This window comes from Anthonomus grandis, chromosome 3, assembly GCF_022605725.1.
Source record: "Anthonomus grandis grandis chromosome 3, icAntGran1.3, whole genome shotgun sequence".
Lineage (NCBI taxonomy): Eukaryota > Metazoa > Arthropoda > Insecta > Coleoptera > Curculionidae > Anthonomus > Anthonomus grandis.
In genome coordinates this window covers 6,070,176-6,089,119 of record NC_065548.1, presented here as the reverse complement: position 1 = coordinate 6,089,119, position 18,944 = coordinate 6,070,176, and the positions used below count along the sequence as shown (strand labels likewise).

Below are 18,944 nucleotides of genomic sequence, written 5' to 3'. Positions count from 1 at the left end.
TAAAGAATTTGCAAAAATCCCGGCTAATTCTAGTAAGACTGATGATATTTAAGCATTTTGCTATTGGATTTAGCACCCAAAAAAATGTAACTTTCTAAAATAAATTAATATTTAAGATACGCATTAATTGCAAGGGTTATTGACATCATGCCCAACTTTAAAGCAGCTAATCATACGAATTTATTATAATTGTGTAAATTACTGTCAATTACTGGCTTTCAGCATATGTCAAACACTGTTGCCATTTCAATTTACAGTTTTTCTAAAAACAGATCCTGTTCCAGGGCACATTCAAGGTCAACCTTTTATTGTATTTTTTTTGGGTGCTCAATTTAGTGTGGCAACGTTGTCTACCATATTCACAGGATTTGAAACAATCGATTTTTTAATGCTTCTTTTTGTCCTACGACGAATACGTTATTATTTCTATTGGTTAACATACACATTACATGCACATTATTACTTAATTTAAGTTTGAATTATTAAGATAGAATTGTGGTTACTGGATCGATATTTTTGACATTCGTGTCAAGGCTCTAAAGAGTCTATTTACAGGATGGCGTTCTACCTCTTCTAGGCCTTAGATGTGATGAATCACAAGAATTCTATGAACATTTTTATAGAGTATGCGTCAATGTACGTAAAATACTTTGCATTATTACCAATCATACGCCAGCAATCATTCATTCATGAATGGCATTGAAGCATTCTGCCATCGCATTCGGCACCTAAAAAAACTGGGTCTTTAACCGTTCAAAAATGGTGACTGATTCTCACCTCTAGGTCAGAATGTCCTGAATAATTTCAGAATTGTTCCAGAATGCTCTACAGGATGCGTGTGGTGTAAATGAATAAAATTAAAATGACGTTAAAATGCCTAGAATAAAATTAGAATTTACAAAAATAGTATTTTAAATATATACCTACAATTTCCTTCAAATTTAAAGAAATAAGTTTTATATTCCGAAATATAAATATTTTCTGGATAAAACTTTATAAATGACGCCAAAATGCTTGGAATAAAATAGCTATTTATTTCTATTATCTGGAAGATATAGGAAATGATTCCATAAGTCTATACTAAAATAAAAATGACGTCAAAATGGAATAAAAATAAAAATATATATGTGGAAAACATAAAAAACTGCTAAAAATTCCTGCACAAAAATATCAAAAAATGACGCCAAAATGCCTGGGATAAAATTAAAACGAGCTGAAATGCCTAGAATAAAATAAATATTTATTTCGATAACCTAAAAGATAAACTAAATGGTTACGAAAGCCTGGAATAAAATTATAAATGACCTAAAATATTTGGAACAAAATCACTATTTAGACATATACTTTGTCCATATGTCCCAAAATTTCATTTCAAATTCCCTGAATTTTTATAAAATTTCAAAAATTGACTGAGGAAAACTAGTATAACATAAATAATTTGTTCAAATTAAATCCTATTATCCCGGTATTTACTACTAATTTTTTTTTCAAGCAATTGACTTAACTTTTTATATTTTCCATCTATATAAATATTTTTTATTTTATATTTCAGGATTTTGCAGAAATTTCAGTTATTTGAAAATATTATTTACTATATGGCGTATTTCAAATAACGTCCGTTAAAATAGGGACTTCCAGGCCTTCTTCTTTATCATTTTTATATTTATTTAATTTTTATATTATTTTCATTTTATTCCAGTCTTCTGAAATCATTTCATATACCCAGGCCATCGAAATAATTAGCTTTCTTATTTTAGGCATGTTAAGCTGTAAAACCCTGAAATTTTAACAAAATTTGTTTATGTAGATGAAAAACAAATAAAAAACACTTCAAATTCTTGAACAAAGACATAAAAAATTATGCTAAAATGCCTGGAATAAAATTCAAATAACCTGAACTATCTGGAATAAAATAATAGGGTCGCTATAAATAAAATAATAAGATCGTCGTTTTTACAGGGATTTTATTAGAATTTAATAATCTAAAAATATCCCACTGCGGTGTATTTGAACCTTATTCTGGCGAGGTAGTACATGTCATTAAAAGTTGATTTCTTGATAGTCTTCGCAGTTTTAGGCAAAAATAACAAGATCTATAAAGAAAATGTTAATTCTATAAGCAAACAGGTTTAGTGACACATACTACTCGTTGGTGAGTTACGATTACAGCAACATGGGTATTTTCATAGAAAATTCAATGCTACGGAAACACGTTGGACGAGATGAGACCAATAAAGGACGTTAAACTATACGAATTTGCAAATAAATAAAAGTTTACATATATCATAAGAATAATAATATTAAAGGCTCAAATTATTAGAGGATTTTTCCTCACCACAGTATTCTCCGCAAAATTTCAAGGTCGGAACGAAGAAGAGAATTGTCACAAAAAAAAATACAATAGCTATAAAGTTGAGTGAGCCTTAGGTTCCTGGACCAGTCATGAAAAATTACGGCAAAATGACTGGAATAAGATAAACTGTTATTTGGAAAACACACAAAGTGATTCCGGAAGCCTGGAATAAACTTAAAAAGTGTTAAACTGCCTGGAATACAAGAAAAATGCTCAGGCAAGCCTCTAAGCAAAATTACCTTAAAAATAGGTCAAAATCTCGTAAATACTTGTAAAATATCACTTTAACTATCTCAGGGCATCGAATTAATTTGTTTTTTTTTTAATTGTACTTCATATATCCACATATGTACATAAATATAAATACATACCATAGACACACAAAATTACGAATTATGCACCTAGATAACCGAAAATCTGCATGTGCTCCTAAGAAAAAAATTATAAAAATTTCAAAATAAAAAAAACGAACCACAATAACAAAACATACAAATGAATACACGTCATGTCATCCTACCCCCAGCCCTAATTCACTTTCACAAAGCTAGATGAAGAGTTCTTTAAGTTTTGTTCTATTTTTTGTAAGTTTTTACATAATTTTTTTAATTTTTTGAACCTATGAACACTCTTGATGCTTTTTGAAATTAAATTAGGAATTTTTGGTGCAAGATAGTTCAATGATCTCTTGTTCAAATTTGTGTTATATTTTTGAGAAACTAAGTGTTTGTGTACGCAATTTCTGGTACTATAGGAATGCATTATGAGAAATTATATTAAATGCAGAAGCTTAAATTAATGGAATTACATTGAATCGTAGCAAAGGTCTATCTTTCATGGGATAATATTGAAGTTGCCAGCAAGAGTTTCCGATTCAGGTCCCGTCGATAATACCTGGAAGAAGTTAAATTAACTGCTTAGATTAAATTTAAAATAATATGTTAAATGCTTGATAATACAAAAAACATAAACCGAAAAACAATAAAAAATTACTTGAAGACAGATAAAAATGCTTAAAATATGTAATAAAATTAAAAATGGTTTCAGTTGCTTGAAAGACATACAAAACAGCTTTAAGCCTAAAAATACTTCAAATTATTGGGATTTTTTTTACGTTTGCCTAAAAAGGTTAAAAAAAAGCCGAGACTGGTTAATGGGTGTTAACATTTTATTTATGCCTCTCTTATTAATTAAATAACCTTAATTTACACCTGCTACGCTATTAAACACAAAAATCCTCTTAATAAAAAAAACAACGCACATTTCAAAAGTCAAAAGCACACCTACCATTTCATAATTCACAAGTTAGAAATGAGACGAGATGGGAGTTTCGGGAGACCCTTTGTGGTCCGGCAGATGACATTAAGGGCAGTAATTCGCGCCAAACAAATATCCCCGACGCTCTTAGTTTTTTTTCTCTTAATCCCTATGACGGGAGATGAAGGAGGTGGAGGAGGAGGAGGAGGAGAAAAAAACGTCCGGGCAATGAATTTTTTATGGAGATGCTCACAAAGGGGCCGGATTTACCCTTTTCAACGTTACTGAGTTATTACGTTCCTTACAGACGTGCGAAATTTTTGCTTATGGGGCAGTTTTGTAATTTGTGAAAAGAGAGAAGAAGGGGAGGAGGGCATAAACTAGAATATTCTTAAAGGCACTACGTTAATTTGTGTAATATCGGTGTGTATGAATATTTTAGAGGGTAAATTTTTTGTGATATCAATTGAGGTTCCTTCCAAGTAATTGGTGATAAAAACAAAATGGTTTACCGTTGGGGTTGAGTTATAAAAAATTAATATACTTATTAATAAATACATGAAAGTAAAAAAAGTAAAGAATTCGTCTATTATGCTCAAAGAGACCTTGATACAAAAAAACGCAGACTTGGTCTCAAAAATTATATAAAAAAATAACCAGGTTTAGAATTGATACTATTAAATCTATTGCTGTAAAATTTACATGGGTTATGGTTTTAACGTTATACAATATTTTAGGTTAGGAATCCAAATAATCAGCTATTTTTAAGATAGAGATCATTCTTCAGATATGAAGTTGAATTTAAAATACAAGGTGGTTTTAAAATTAACCTATTATATTATTTTAAAACACAATACATATATACTTACCAACCCAAGCAATACATCATGTATTATTACCATGAAATATATATTTATTCAATGACTTTTTAGTAAATTTAGGGTTTTGGTATATTTATTAAACTGTAGAATATACGTTTATCATATACGATTCTGTTTACAAAAGATAAAGAATTCCGAAATTTAAAGAAATTAACACGGGATTTACATATCTAGATTTAAAACTGGATAAGATTAAGGACACCTCAAATATTTGATAAAATTCTTCTAAAAAATCATTGTTTTTAGTCCATATTATCTAACTTAATAACGCTACTTATATATTAAATATTTATATATAAAATTATTTATTACTAAATAGACAGTATTATTAAATTAAATAAAAAAAAAATTATGCAAAAACATTGATTTTCATCAACAAAACCCTTAAACCCCCCACCCACCCCAAACATTTGTCCAGTAAAAAATTCTTTTGAAAAATCACTGTTTTTCTTCCATAATATCCAATCTGATAGCACTGTTTTCGTATTAAATATTTATTAATATACATATTAATATAATCAAATAATATGTTAATTATATTAATAATTTATATATTATATTATTATAAATAAATTATATTAATTATATAAAATTTAAATAAACAAACTGTGTTATTAAATTAGATATTAACAACGAAAGCAGCTGTTAATCATGCATATTATTTTGAAAAACGACTGTTTTTGAAAACAATTTTTTAATAATAAATTGTGTTGGGTGGTTAAGGGCAGAATTAGTGAAAAGCGGTTTTTTTGCAGAAAATAATTGCCTGAAAAAAAATGTTTTTTAAGAAAATTATAAGTGATAAAAAATCTATAATTTTTGTATCTATTTTTTTCTCAAATAACCTTAAGGTTTTCGAGTAAAACATGAAAAAACCCTATTTTATTTTTGGTAAGCAAGGTCTTTCTCCATAAAAATTGCAGTAGTTGTACCATTTTTAACGCAACTAAGTAGAAATTCAGCTTTTTAAAAACAAATCAATAAGTATTGTAAAAATTGCAATTTTTTTTGGTTTTAGAGAACTTTTTATTACCTAGATTCAAATATACAATTCTTAAATTCAAGCTATTGGTATATTTATCAACCTCTAAATTAAACTGTAGAATATACGTATATCGTATACGATTCTGTTTACACAAGGATGAACATTTCGGCATTCAAAAAAATTGACAAGGGATTTACATATCTAGTATCTATACTCGATCACTACACCTCAAATATGTGATAAAATGACCCGGATATCACTTATATGCCACTGTGTAAGATAGGATATATTTTTCATATACATATATATCTTATATTGTAATAATATAATATAATACATAAAAAAATCTAAAAAAAATTAGAAATCCATTAACGTGTATGAAACACTAATTATATAATTCACTAAATAAAATGTACATATAAAAAAAAACTCAAGAATAAAAATTTGCTCAAAACTAAACAAGATTTTAAAAAATTAAGTTTATTTTAGAAAAATGCAGTAGTGTACTTTTTATATTAATTAATATTTACTAGAAATCCCTTATGGACGCCATTGGTAAAAATTATTTTTTTTGTACATCGAAAAATACTTGCTAACCACATCTGCAAATTAAAAATAAATCTCATTTCATAAAGTTCTTTAAATAGCATACAATATATCACACACAAACGTTTAACTCTTGTGAAATTATAATTATTGTATATTATTAACATGTAATAAAGCTTCTTGTTAAACGTGAATAAAATATAAACATAATATTAAATTCCTCGACGTATATCATGCGGACATTTTCTTCAATATTTATAGTTGAATTTCAACCAAAAATGTATATCTGGTATAAACCAAAAATAAACGTTTATTTAACTTTGCTTGGGAATATTTTATATTCTAAAAGACTCTCTTCAGAAGTAGAATTGTCTTATAATTATTTTGGGGTTTCTGTTTCGTTTTCTGTTTTAATTGTACCCAATTTTTCCAATATCCAATAGCTTGGCGTATATTGTCAATAAGATACTAATTTTTTTAAGTTATAACCTTTAATTATATTTAACAACTTCTTTTTTAATGGGATTTGAGGAATATTCTTAATTTTCATAAAAATTATGAAATCTTATTTTTTAAAACTAGTATTTGGTATATTATTTCAGATTTTTGAATGCCAAGATGCATTATTCATAACATTGTTATTCAACCCATTTTTCAAATAATGTCATAATTTCATGGTAATCGGCTGAATATTGAGAAATATTTTAAGCAGACAAAAGTAACGCATTTCTAACAAATCATGCTGAAGTATGACGACTTGTTTGCATTTTGAGCCTGGCGCATTCAAAAAACAATTCGTGATCAACCCAACCGTATTTATCTACGTCATGCGTATCAAACCACATTTTATATAAATTTACAAAAGCTTAACTACGATAAGAGCGGTCTTTCTTTGCAAAACCGACGCAGTATAGTATGTTGCCGGTGTACCGCGATCTTGAGATAATTCTGGGAAAAAAAGTAGGTTTAAAACTGGCCCCGGACTATCGGTCTTTTCGTCGGCACGCTTTCATCGCTTTTATCGCCACTGAAGTGAGGATAAAACGACTATTGCGGAGGGTTGTTGGGTGGGGTCAGAAATAAAACAGAAACCTGTTTAACTAAATGTCAACGTTTCGACTTATATTAAGTCATCCTCAGGACGATTAGCGAACACGAAAGAAGCGTAAAACCAACGAACTACGCAGCATCTGGGAAGACTGCTCTAGCAGAACACTCCTTCAATCAACAACACCAATTTGATTTTAACAGCACTCGGATCATTGGCAGAGAATCAAATTATTAAAAAAGATTTTTACTAGAAATAGTTAATATAAAAAAGTATAAAGAAAGCATTAATAAAAAACAAGACACCGATGATCTAAATACAAGTTACTATAATTTAATTAATTTACTACCAAAAAGATAAAACTAAAACATAAAATTTATTTTTGTCAAAGAGTGTATGTCTTAGATCTTTAGATCACACAGTGTATTAACAAATTAAGTTTCTGGTTTTGAACGTATAGATACATACATCTCCTTATCTACTAATCCTTAACTTATCAACATAACATTGAATTGAAATTGAAAGAACTCGTCCATTATCTCAAAGAGACTTACGTAACTAGAGAAAAAAATGAAAACTTCAAGTCTAAGTCTCAAAATGTCTGTTTTATTATTCAGGTGACATGTTTCGCTAATGAAGCATCATCAGACCTATAATAAACAGAAAAACACACGTAACTACAATAAAACCTTACACTAAAACAAAATCAAATATTAAAAATTAGATAAAATTACCTTATAGCTAGGTGACCTGCTAAGTACTGACAAATATAATTTAAATATGAGAATACCCACATATTTTGTAATAAAAAACAATAACACGGCACAAAAATTTAACGAAAAATATAAAAAAGGGAAAAACGTGACAGGTGTAGGTGTCGCTTTGCGGGCTTTTTGAGAGCTTATAAGAGGTACGTGGATGATGTGTGCGTGTTGTGGGTTGGTGACGAGAATGATTTATTAGATTTCTTGTCATTCATTAACTCCCTTCATAATCAAATCTCTTTTACGCTGGAAAGAGAGACAAACAGAAAATTACCCTTTTTAGATCTTCTTTTATACCGAAATAATAACAGTATTTCTTTTGAAGTATATCGCAAACCTTCTGCAACAGATAATATAATCCAATTTAATTCCAATTCCCCTTATCAACACAAATATGCAGCCTTTAATTCAATGTTCTACCGTTTATTTAAATTACCTCTGTCCAAAGACGCTTTTCAAAAAGAACATAATATTATAAAAATAATTGCTGTAAACAATAATTTCTCACTTCACAGCTTGAACAAATTATATTACAAATTTTATAATAAATATAAACTGTCCTATCACATCGTTCACCCACCGAACAACATCACCAACAATAATAATTTTAGATGCCTTAGTTATTTCGGCGGCATTTCTCAACAACTTGCAAAATTTTTTAAGCCTTTCAGCCTTTCCATAGCTTTCAAAACGACTAACTCGCTAAGAAGGAACCTAGTAAAGACGTTGGATAAAAGTGATCCTCTATCTAAATCGGGTGTATATTGTCTTAATTGTAGGGATTGCCCTGCCGTTTATGTAGGACAATCAGGAAGGAGAGTATCCACAAGGGTACAGGAACACCTAAGCCTCGTTAATAAGTTCAGGGACACCAACACCACAGAAACTAAGTCAGCATTTGCTAACCATTTATTATCAACGGGTCATAGTTTTTCCGTCCCTGAAAATGTTTCCATTGTGCTTATTGTTGATTCTAGTTTGCCCACAATAACACCTACAAATTAAACCCATGTAAAAAATAATTCTACGCTCCTATTATAAATGTGTTTTAATTATAACTTAAGAAACCTAGACTTAGGTAAGAGGTGTAATGTATATAAAAAAAAAAAAAAAAAAATAATTTTATACTGTTTTTTTTTATAAAATTTTTTTTAACGGATTGTACCTGAATGTAATTTTACCTGTGTCGTAGTTTTTGTTTTTTGTTGTTTTAATTTTTGTAACTTAAAGAACATTTATTTTAATAGTGTTTTTTATGTACTTGAAATTACTTTGTTTTATCTCTGTAATTACTTGAATCCATTTCAGTGTCCTGAGGATGACTTAATATAAGTCGAAACGTTGACATTTAGGTAAACAGGTTTCTGTTTTATTTCTGACCCCACCCAATAACCCTCCGCAATATTGAAGATATTGGGTCACAAACACGAAATTGAAAATAAAACGACTATACCTGAATGGTCAAAGACCATCACACACATACTATCTCTTAACTACACGATAAGGCTGAAAATAGAATCGCCTAACCACGACAACATACTTTCCATAAAAAATTATAAACATTTATCTTAAACATTAAATAAAAACTAAAAAATTTAAATCAGTCATGTGGTTTGAACCCATACCTTCCACATGTGCTTATTATACGCAAGAGCTTTATACCGTTGCATTATCGAGGCTTGATTATGATTTACGAATAAAAGAAATGTAGTCTTTGCATTAGGTGGTATTCGGTATTTTCTCTATATCGTTGAAACTACGAAATAGAAGCGGAGGTTAAACTGATAGTATTGCATGGCTTGATTGGTATTGGGAATTATGTAGTCCGGTATAATTGACTACAGAAAGTAAGCGCACCGTCTATAGATTACAACTGTAATCTATAGACGGTGGTAAGCGTGAGACTAAGTAAAGTTGTCAAAAAGATGAGTCCCTGCTGGAAGGTGAAAATATTATTAATGCAATTCAAACTTGCATTTTTTGACTTCAGTGATTCCATCTCTTCAATCAATTCAGCTTTTTACTCTTGGGGCACTAGTGAATAACCGACATATTTTCAAGAGCTGTAAAACTAAGCTCTGTTGTTAGAAGATGGAACGCAAAAAGCAGACTTAGACTATGTGACCTAAAATTTGTTTGATTATATAGTTTTTGAGACCTTTTTCCTTTTGTCGTAAATAGGTGAAAGTAAATTATAACATATGGTTAAAAACAGAAAAATAGCCGGAGGAAACTGGGGAAAAAAAGGAAAAACTGCCGGAAACAGCCCCATCGAGCGAACGATGCCGGCTTTAAGAATTCTAGGCGAGTATCGCACAAGGAATTTCACACTAGAGTAGAGTCGAATTAGTGGGGCTCGAACACATGCCCCAGGACGGCCTTGCATTTTATGAAAAAGCCCCAGGTTGGGACATTTTCCGAATAAAAATACGGTTTAGAAGGGAAAAATGTGTAATTGCTAAGGGAGTCTCGCAACGTATAGAGTCGACGGGATTATTTTTATATTTAGGGGCATGTTTTGGAGACGATACATGCAATTACTTTACAGGGATACAAATTTACAGACCTCTTAAGAAAAACAAGTTTTTTAAGAACCAGTGGTGACTTTTGATGTACCTGGAAGCCAAAAACAAATTAAAATTACTGAAGAACCTGTAAAATTATGTCAGAAATCAGAAAAGTAGGAAGAATTATTATTGGAAAGCACAAAAAAGTTCAAATTATTTTATATGCCTAGAAGGTATCAACAATTAACACTTAGTACTGAAATAAAGTGAATAATTATTTAATATACCTAAAAGGGTCACAAAATTACTCAATCACGTAATTTTGTTTTCATAAAATCATATTTTTCAAAAATTAATGAAATATTTTAACCGAAAAAATTTATGGAAAATATGCAAAAGAAATCCGTCTAATAGCTAAAATAAAATAATCCATGACTAAAAGTGCCTGAAAAAATATTTAAAAAAATAAAAATCTAATGTCAATGAAGCAAAATAAAAATAAACTAAAAGAAATATTTAAAATATACTCTATTTTAAATATCTAGACATAGAATTGAAATATTTAAACGTCTTTTTATATAATGTTGCTTTTCGAATTAGTTCTTAAATTCATATTTTCTAATTTTTTGCAGTGATGCTTTTTATGAAAAAATTACGTAAATTTTAATGAGTTAGCAGTGAAATTCAGATTTTTTAAAGGCAATGTTATACATTTTTATAGAATTTTCAATTTAAGTGTAGTTTTATTTTATGTATAAATTTTTTTTTGCTCTTTGTATGTGGGTCTGGCATGGTTTGTTTTTAAAAATTATTGATTATGTATGCTTTAAGCGTGTGTAGTAGCATGGATGTTAGTACTTTTGTCGTTAGTTTTAAATATTATCTGAAAACATTTTCTATTTTATAAAATGTTTCTTTCTTTGTCAGGTCACAATGTTAAAGACCAGAATCTGAAATCTGAATTTGTCGTACTATTAGTTACATATATAGATTTCTATTTCGATATAAAAGCCCTTACTAGTATTATTATTCTTATTAATATTAAATGCTAAACAAGTTAATTTTAAACCCGGGAAAATTCACAAAAAATGGCTCCAAAAGCTTGCAAAATCAATCTAAAATCTGAAATAATATAAATAATGAGGTTAAAAAATAATTTTAAATCCCTAAAAATTTATTAATAAAAAAAAATATATATTTTATATCTCATATTAAAAACAAAGAAATATTCTGGAAAGTAAAACAAATTCCAATAGCTTGGAAAACAGTAAAAATATAATAATATATATTATAAAGATGAATTTAAATGCATGTAATTAAACATGAAAGATGTCGTCAAAATTAGAATGATATTTTTTTCTAATACCTAGAAGTTTATTGATTAATTCCAAAAGCCTGGAAATCCTCGATATTCAAAAATTATTTCAAATGCCTGGCAGCCTACAAATTATTTCTAAGGCCTGAAAGCTGAAGTTAAAAGCTGGATATCCCCAAAAATGGCTTTAGGTTGAAATAAAATCAACATCTGATAATTGTAGAAAATTATACTAACTATCTGAAAGTCAGCAATTAATTCTAAAAGCCTGGCAAATTAAATTTAAAAAAATGGAGAGTGAATTACTTGGAGTCATAGAAATTACTTTTAAAAGCCTGGATTAAAATAGCTCTAAGAGCCTGAACAAATAAAATAAATTAATTCTGTTGTTTATTTTTCCTATTTTTTGTCATCCTATCATAGTCCTATATATCATAGTCCTATCATATGCCGTCAAATTCTGGAAGACCAAAATATATTTTAATTGCCTGGAAGTCCTTAAAATAAATTTCGAAAGCCTGGAATAAAATAGATCTAAAAGTATGGAAAATTGAAATTTTATTTTCAATGCCTAAAATTATATGAATAATTACGCTAAATTCTGAAACCTAATGAAAAACCGTATTTGTCTGGAAAATGGAAAAAAAAATCTCAAAAAAGTTATGTCAAAATAGGTTGACATAATATGATAGCTTTAGATAGGAAATAATTTAAAATCATAAAAATTAGTCCCAAAAGTCTAAAATAAATTAAAATATCACAACATATCCCTAAAAGACCTAAAAAATCGCTCTAAAATTTAGAATGTTATCAAGATCACGTCTATATCATGTCTAAAAAACTGGAAAATAAGAAATGTCTATATCAAATGCCTTAAACCATATAAATAATTTTATCTCTGGGTATTTAAAAAAAATTATTTGAAATACATAGAGATCTGTAAACATGGCTCTAAAAGCCTGGAACAGGTGAAACATGACGTCAAAGTGTAAAAGGTCTAGTAAATATTTCGAATTAATAAAAATATAATATATTACACGCTCTTAATTATATCAATAATTACATCAAATTATTGATACAAAAAAAGTTATTTTTCATATCTGAAAACTTCAATTATTTATTTTCATCAATTGGAAACAAGAATAAAATAGAAAACAAGAATAATTTAAATATTTGGAGATCCACAAAAATGGCTTAAAAAACGCAATATAAAAATATAAAATGTATCAATAAATTCCGGAAGTCATACGTGTTAATTTCAAATCTGGATATAAAGAAAATGACACCAAACTCAGATAAATGTAGAAAATTGTTTTAAATGCCTGAAAGTCCAAAATTAATTTTGAAAAAATTTCAAAACTAAAAAAAATATGAAAATTTTATTTTAAATGCCTAATAATCATATGAACGACTACTTCAAGTTTTGAAAGGTAAAAAAAATTGATTCTAGAAGAATTTATGTCAAATTATTCTTAAGAAGTTATTTCGCAGTTTTATAATGTAGTTCCAAAGTCTAAATTAAAAGAATTAATCACAACATATTGCTAGAAAACATACAAAATAAAATATAAAAAAACAATCACGTCAAAATTTAAAAGACATCAAAATTATTTTATATAACTGAAAGTCATAGTAATTAATTCTGAAAAATTAAACAAAAACTAAATTATACATTAAATACCAGGAAGTCACATAAATTAAATCCGAAAGCCTAGGATAAAATAAAAAACTATTTTAAATCCCTGGATGACTCACAAAAGTGACTTCAATTATATGAAAAAATATTTCAATTATCTAAAAATTATAAAAATTAATTTTAAAAGCGTGGAATAAAATGGATCTACAAGCATCGAGAATTAATAATGTTGGTTAAATGCCTAAAATTATATGACGTCAAATTTCGCATAATAATAAACAATTATTTCAAATGCTTCGAAGTAATGGAACTTAATTCCAAAAGCCTGAAAAACGAAAAAAATATTTTTGAAAAAATTAAGTGAAAGAAAACAATGAATTATTTCAAGTAACAACTATTGAGCTATACTGCTACTAAAAACAAAGTCAATATTCCTGTTTTTTTTGTACTGTTGGCAACATTGCTTAAAAATATTATTATTATTATTATTATTATTATTATTATTATTATTATTATTACTATGTTGGTGTCAGTGATAGTCAGTGTTGCGATAATGTCTACTAAAGCCCTAAACCCAATACCTTTGGAGATATTACATCTAGAAAATAAAATGTCTCTTTTAAAGGAGTTACGAGACGAAAATTGCGTATATCTTCTTTGGAAGTTGACCTACAGTCATCATCATCATAAGCAAAGTTGATAAATAAGTGATCATCTATAAGAATCTCTTTAAATTTTTCCAATAGGAGCAACAGTTTAGGAGTTATAGCCTGTTGAATTTTTGTTCACGTCAGTAGAGCCTTGAAACGTCAAGGTCAGGGTTTTTGGTTGATAACTCTTGATTTACTGAAGCTAAAATCATAAAACAACCTTTATTGGATTGAGAATGATTATCTCTAAGATTTTGATAATGACTGCTAAAGCCCTAAACGCAATACTTTAGGAGATATTTCAGGTGAAAAATAAAATGTCCCTTTGAAAGTAGTTTGGAAATGAAAATTGCTTATATCTCTTTTTAAAAAGTGGAAAGTGTATTTGAGATAACACAAACAGCCCTAATAAGCTGAAGTGAAATGAAAGATGACGTCAAAATATCATAAAGTTTTTTAAGGTAGTAAAAGATTGATTTGCCTTCCTTTTTTATCCTTAAAGAATCCAAGAAATATTTCGAAGAAGTTGTTGATCTTCCCATTCCATATTCTCCTTTCAATTTACTTTCTTTAAAGAAAGTGTCCATCCGCCATTTTAAAGAATTATAACGATTTTTTAAAATGTAGAATTCAAGTGATAATAAACAGTTGATGATCTTGTTTTGCTTATTAAAGGGAGGTGAAGAGAATTGTTTGTAAGAATTTCAATAATAAATCAATAAATAATTTTCAATAGTTTCAAAGGCCAAGAATTATAAAAAGTCTTTGATTTCTCAATATCATTACTTAAAATATAACTTAACACCTCCTAAATATATAGAAAATAACACTGTAACAGTCCAAGGTTTTAGAAGCTCACTTAGAATTTATAAGAAGTGGCGTCTAATATCACGAAGAAATTTCAAATTATTGCAATCAATCTGAATTTTAATGAGTTTATATAATTGATCTCAGAATAATATTAATTCTTATTAACTGCATCTTTTAAAATGAGTGGATCACACAGACATTATTTTCAGAAGCCTAAAAAGATAAATTATACTAAATTCGTGAAATGCCTAGAAAACACAAATTATTGCCGCAAAACCTAGAAAAGCAAGGAAAAAAACATCAAATGCTTGCAAGATACACATTTATATTAAATGTCTGGATAATCTAGTAAAATGACGTCAAGTGCTTGGAATAAACATTAACATCAATGGTAATACCTCTGGAATCTATTTAAGAAACCTCAAAATACTTGGCATGGCTCAAAAAAATTAAATTTCGAGCAGAAACTTCAAATAAGTAGAAAGTCCCGATTTATGACTCATTGAACCCAATAGCATCTAAACAAGAAGTTATTGGAAATCAGCTTATTTAATATACAATAATTTATCTGATTTTTCCATTATCACTGTCATTAAAACCATAAATATTTTGTCATTTATTACAAAAAAAAAATCTGTAATTTTTTATATAAGAGCTATATTAACGATGCATATGCATATACGTATCAAATTAACTCGAATATAATTCATACCTTGCATACAGTATACTTTCTTCATTTGTATAATAACTCAGTGCGTAACGTCATCACAATTAACCAAATAATTTAAACTAATTTAAACGGCGAAAATGCATTTCCAAAAAAAAAAGAAAATAATAAAAAGGAAAATGCAAAAAACCCGGTGAATAAAAGACCGGACGGACGAGACTAAGGTGTGTTTAGAGTTCAGAAATTGCCCGTTCGTATACTAAAAGTCGGCATGTTTACATTTCGGGCCATATGTAAGTCTATAGCGTTAACTAGGTACAAACGGTGTTGTTTTCAGTTTATGACTTATCTTTTGTAAACAATTAATGTGGAAAATTGTACCGGATTTTATGGGTGGAAAACAACATTATTTTTAGTCTAGTGTCGTGTTTCGTTTTTGAATCATAACACCGGAAAGCAAGTTGAATGTTTGGCATTTGGAGCTCAATGAGGTTTTTTAATAGTTTATAGGGATGATGGAAACGGTGTAAGTTAAAAATTGTTATTAGTTTTGGAATCAGTTAGAAGACTATTAATAATGTTAATTATTTTTTGACTTTTAGGTCAAATATATGAGTATTCATTGGAACAAAATAAAAAAAATAATTACCACTTTTATACAATAGATTCTGAGCAATCATTTTTTGATAGAAATAACAGAAATGGAGATTTTTGAGAAAGTATGTGATTCTATCCATGGTTAGTGAGTGTCATTTCTATAGAGCGAAATGTGCCCAATAATTTAAATCTTTATTAATTTTTAGCGAAAACCAATAGTAATGAAGAAATGTATTACTTTATCAAAGGTTATTAGATGCTATGTCCTTTAAGGCTATATGTCTTAATTGGATTTATATTTTCAAGATCAACGCAATAATTTCATCTCTTAATTTTTTTAAAGAACCAACTGAACTGAAGATTATTGAGGAAATATGTGATTTTATCCATGGTTAGTATGGATAAAAGGCCTAGACCAAGGCCTAATATTTTAATAACCAATGAAAAAATTGATAAATATCATTCGTATTAAGCAAAATTCAGTTAATTTCTATTAACTATCTATCTTTTTTTTGTAGTTTTAAGTTTTATTTAAATTGAAATAAAGTTATATAGTTACAGGACTGACAATTAACTGTTTATCTGACAATTGACAATCTCTGATGATCTACGTTCTATATCAAATGTTATTGACGCCACTATTAAAGCTCGTGATAATGTTTATGTAATTGTTTGGGTTTTATTTCATTTTTTTATATTAATTTATACACATATTCTTTAAAAAATTTGACCACAAATCTATTTTAGGAATTTTGAACTCATACAGAATTTTTAGATAGCCAAGGTTTTTAGAAAAAAAAATCCAAAAAATTTTACAAATTTAAAAATGTATACATATATTTGCAATATATAGATTTTTCGAAGAAATGGATAATGGCAGAAAATATTTTTTTTCATAAAAAATTCTCAATTCGCCAATAACTCAAAAACTAGTTAAAATTCAGATGTCAAACTTTATTCACATGTTTCTTGAATAATTTGACTAGAAACATATTTCGAATTCGTATACAGAATTTTGAGAAAAATAGGGATTTTGGAAAAAAAAATCCTAAAAATTTCACAAAATGCCCATAGCTGATAAACTAATCAAAATACAAATCTGAAAATTTATGCACAGATTTCTTTAATAAATTGACCAAAGATCTATTTCAGAAATGTTGGATTCATGTAGGTACAGAATTTTAAGAAAAAACAAGGATTTTAAAAAAAGAATGAATACTTTGATTAGACACGTATTTCAAGGATTTTAAGATTATGTACATACCTAATTTTTAGAAAAAATCGATATTAAGAACAGAAATATTTTTTCCTAAAAATTCATAAATTACCGAAAACTAGTCAAAATTTAAATTTGAAACTTATGCACATTGAATAATTTAACTGGAGACACATTTCAGGAATTATGGATTCATGTATAGGATTTTCAGAAGAACAGGAATATTGGAAGGAAAACTATGTTTTTCCTGAAAAATTCACAAAACGCCCATAACTCAAAAACTAGTCAAACTCTAAACTTGAAAATACACATATTTCTTGATTAATTTGACTAAGAGATATATTTTAGAATTTTTGATGTCATGTACAGGATTTGAAAGAAAATAAGGGTTTTGGAAAAAAAAAAATTATTTCCTGAAAATTTTACAATATGCTTATAATTCAAAAACTAGTCATTATTTGAATTTGAAAATCTGTCGGGACCGGGTATTCCTTAAATAATTTGACCAAAGAATTATTTTAGGAATTTTACAATTCTGTACATTGTAAATATTGAAAATAAGGGAAGGCAATATTTTTATTTCAAAATATTAGGGACCTGGATATTCTAAAGCTGTGATTAGAACATGATATTGATGAACAAGTAGGGGGTAAAATAAGACAAGGTAAAGTTAAAGCAACCATTAACCAAAGTTGATGAAATTAATATTTTGATTTAATGTTTTAAAAATGTGTACAATAATAAGCTTTGCCTTTAGGATTTAGTAAATATATCAACCTTAATTATTAAAATTAATCTAATTTAATACCCTTTTAGCCGAAGAAATAGTGGATGCAGAAAGGTGATTGTGCTCCTAAAATTCAACCACAACCAACCTCTAAAGATACTTAATAATAATTAATGGCAACTTTTTTATTATTATTAATTTAAAGTAAATTTTTAGTTTTTTTAAATATATTTTGTTCAGTACAACGTACTTCTAAAGCAACCAAATTACGCAATTAGTTTAACTCTTTAAAGTCGCATTACTTTAAAGGAATAAGGTGTTAGTTTAAGTTGACCATATCAATATTCAATTATATGGTATATAAAAAATTAGTGGTATTTAATTACCTCAAGCAACACACGATAGTTAAATAAACGTTTATTCTTGGGTTTCAACAAATGTATATTTTTGCTTCAACTTCGGTATACAATATCGGATAAAGCGTCCGCGTGATATACGTTGAGGAATTTAATATTATGTTTATATTTTATTAACTAGTGCAATTGTCATGGCGATACGCCTTGTTTTCAAGAAATTATATAGAGTTTTTTAAGGTTTTACTCGAAAACCTTAAGGTTATGTGAGAAAAGTATAAATATAAAAAATATAAATTTTTTTATCAACTATATTTTCTTAAAAAGCATTTTTTCTCAAGCAAATATTTTTTGCAAAAAAACCGTTTTTCATTAACTCTACCCTTACCCCCCCACCCACCCCACATAGCTTACCAATAAGAAATTGTTTTCAAAAAACATTGTTTTTCAAAATAATACGCATGTATAACAGCTGGTTTCGTCGTTACTATCTAATCTAATAACCCAGTTTGTTTATTTAAATTTGATATAATTATATGTACGTATATTAATTAATATTTAATACAAAAACAGTGCTAGATTGGATATTTTGGACGAAAAACGGTGATTTTTCAAGAGAATTTCTTACTGGGCAA

At 28.0% G+C, this 18,944-nt stretch overlaps 1 protein-coding gene across 6 annotated transcripts in view; it reads right to left on the bottom strand.

Moving 5' to 3' along the window:
- Window positions 1–18,944, bottom strand: part of LOC126733954 (Kv channel-interacting protein 1-like) — a 300,096-nt gene that overhangs the window by 80,256 nt on the left and 200,896 nt on the right. The gene's annotated exons all lie outside the window — the stretch shown is intronic.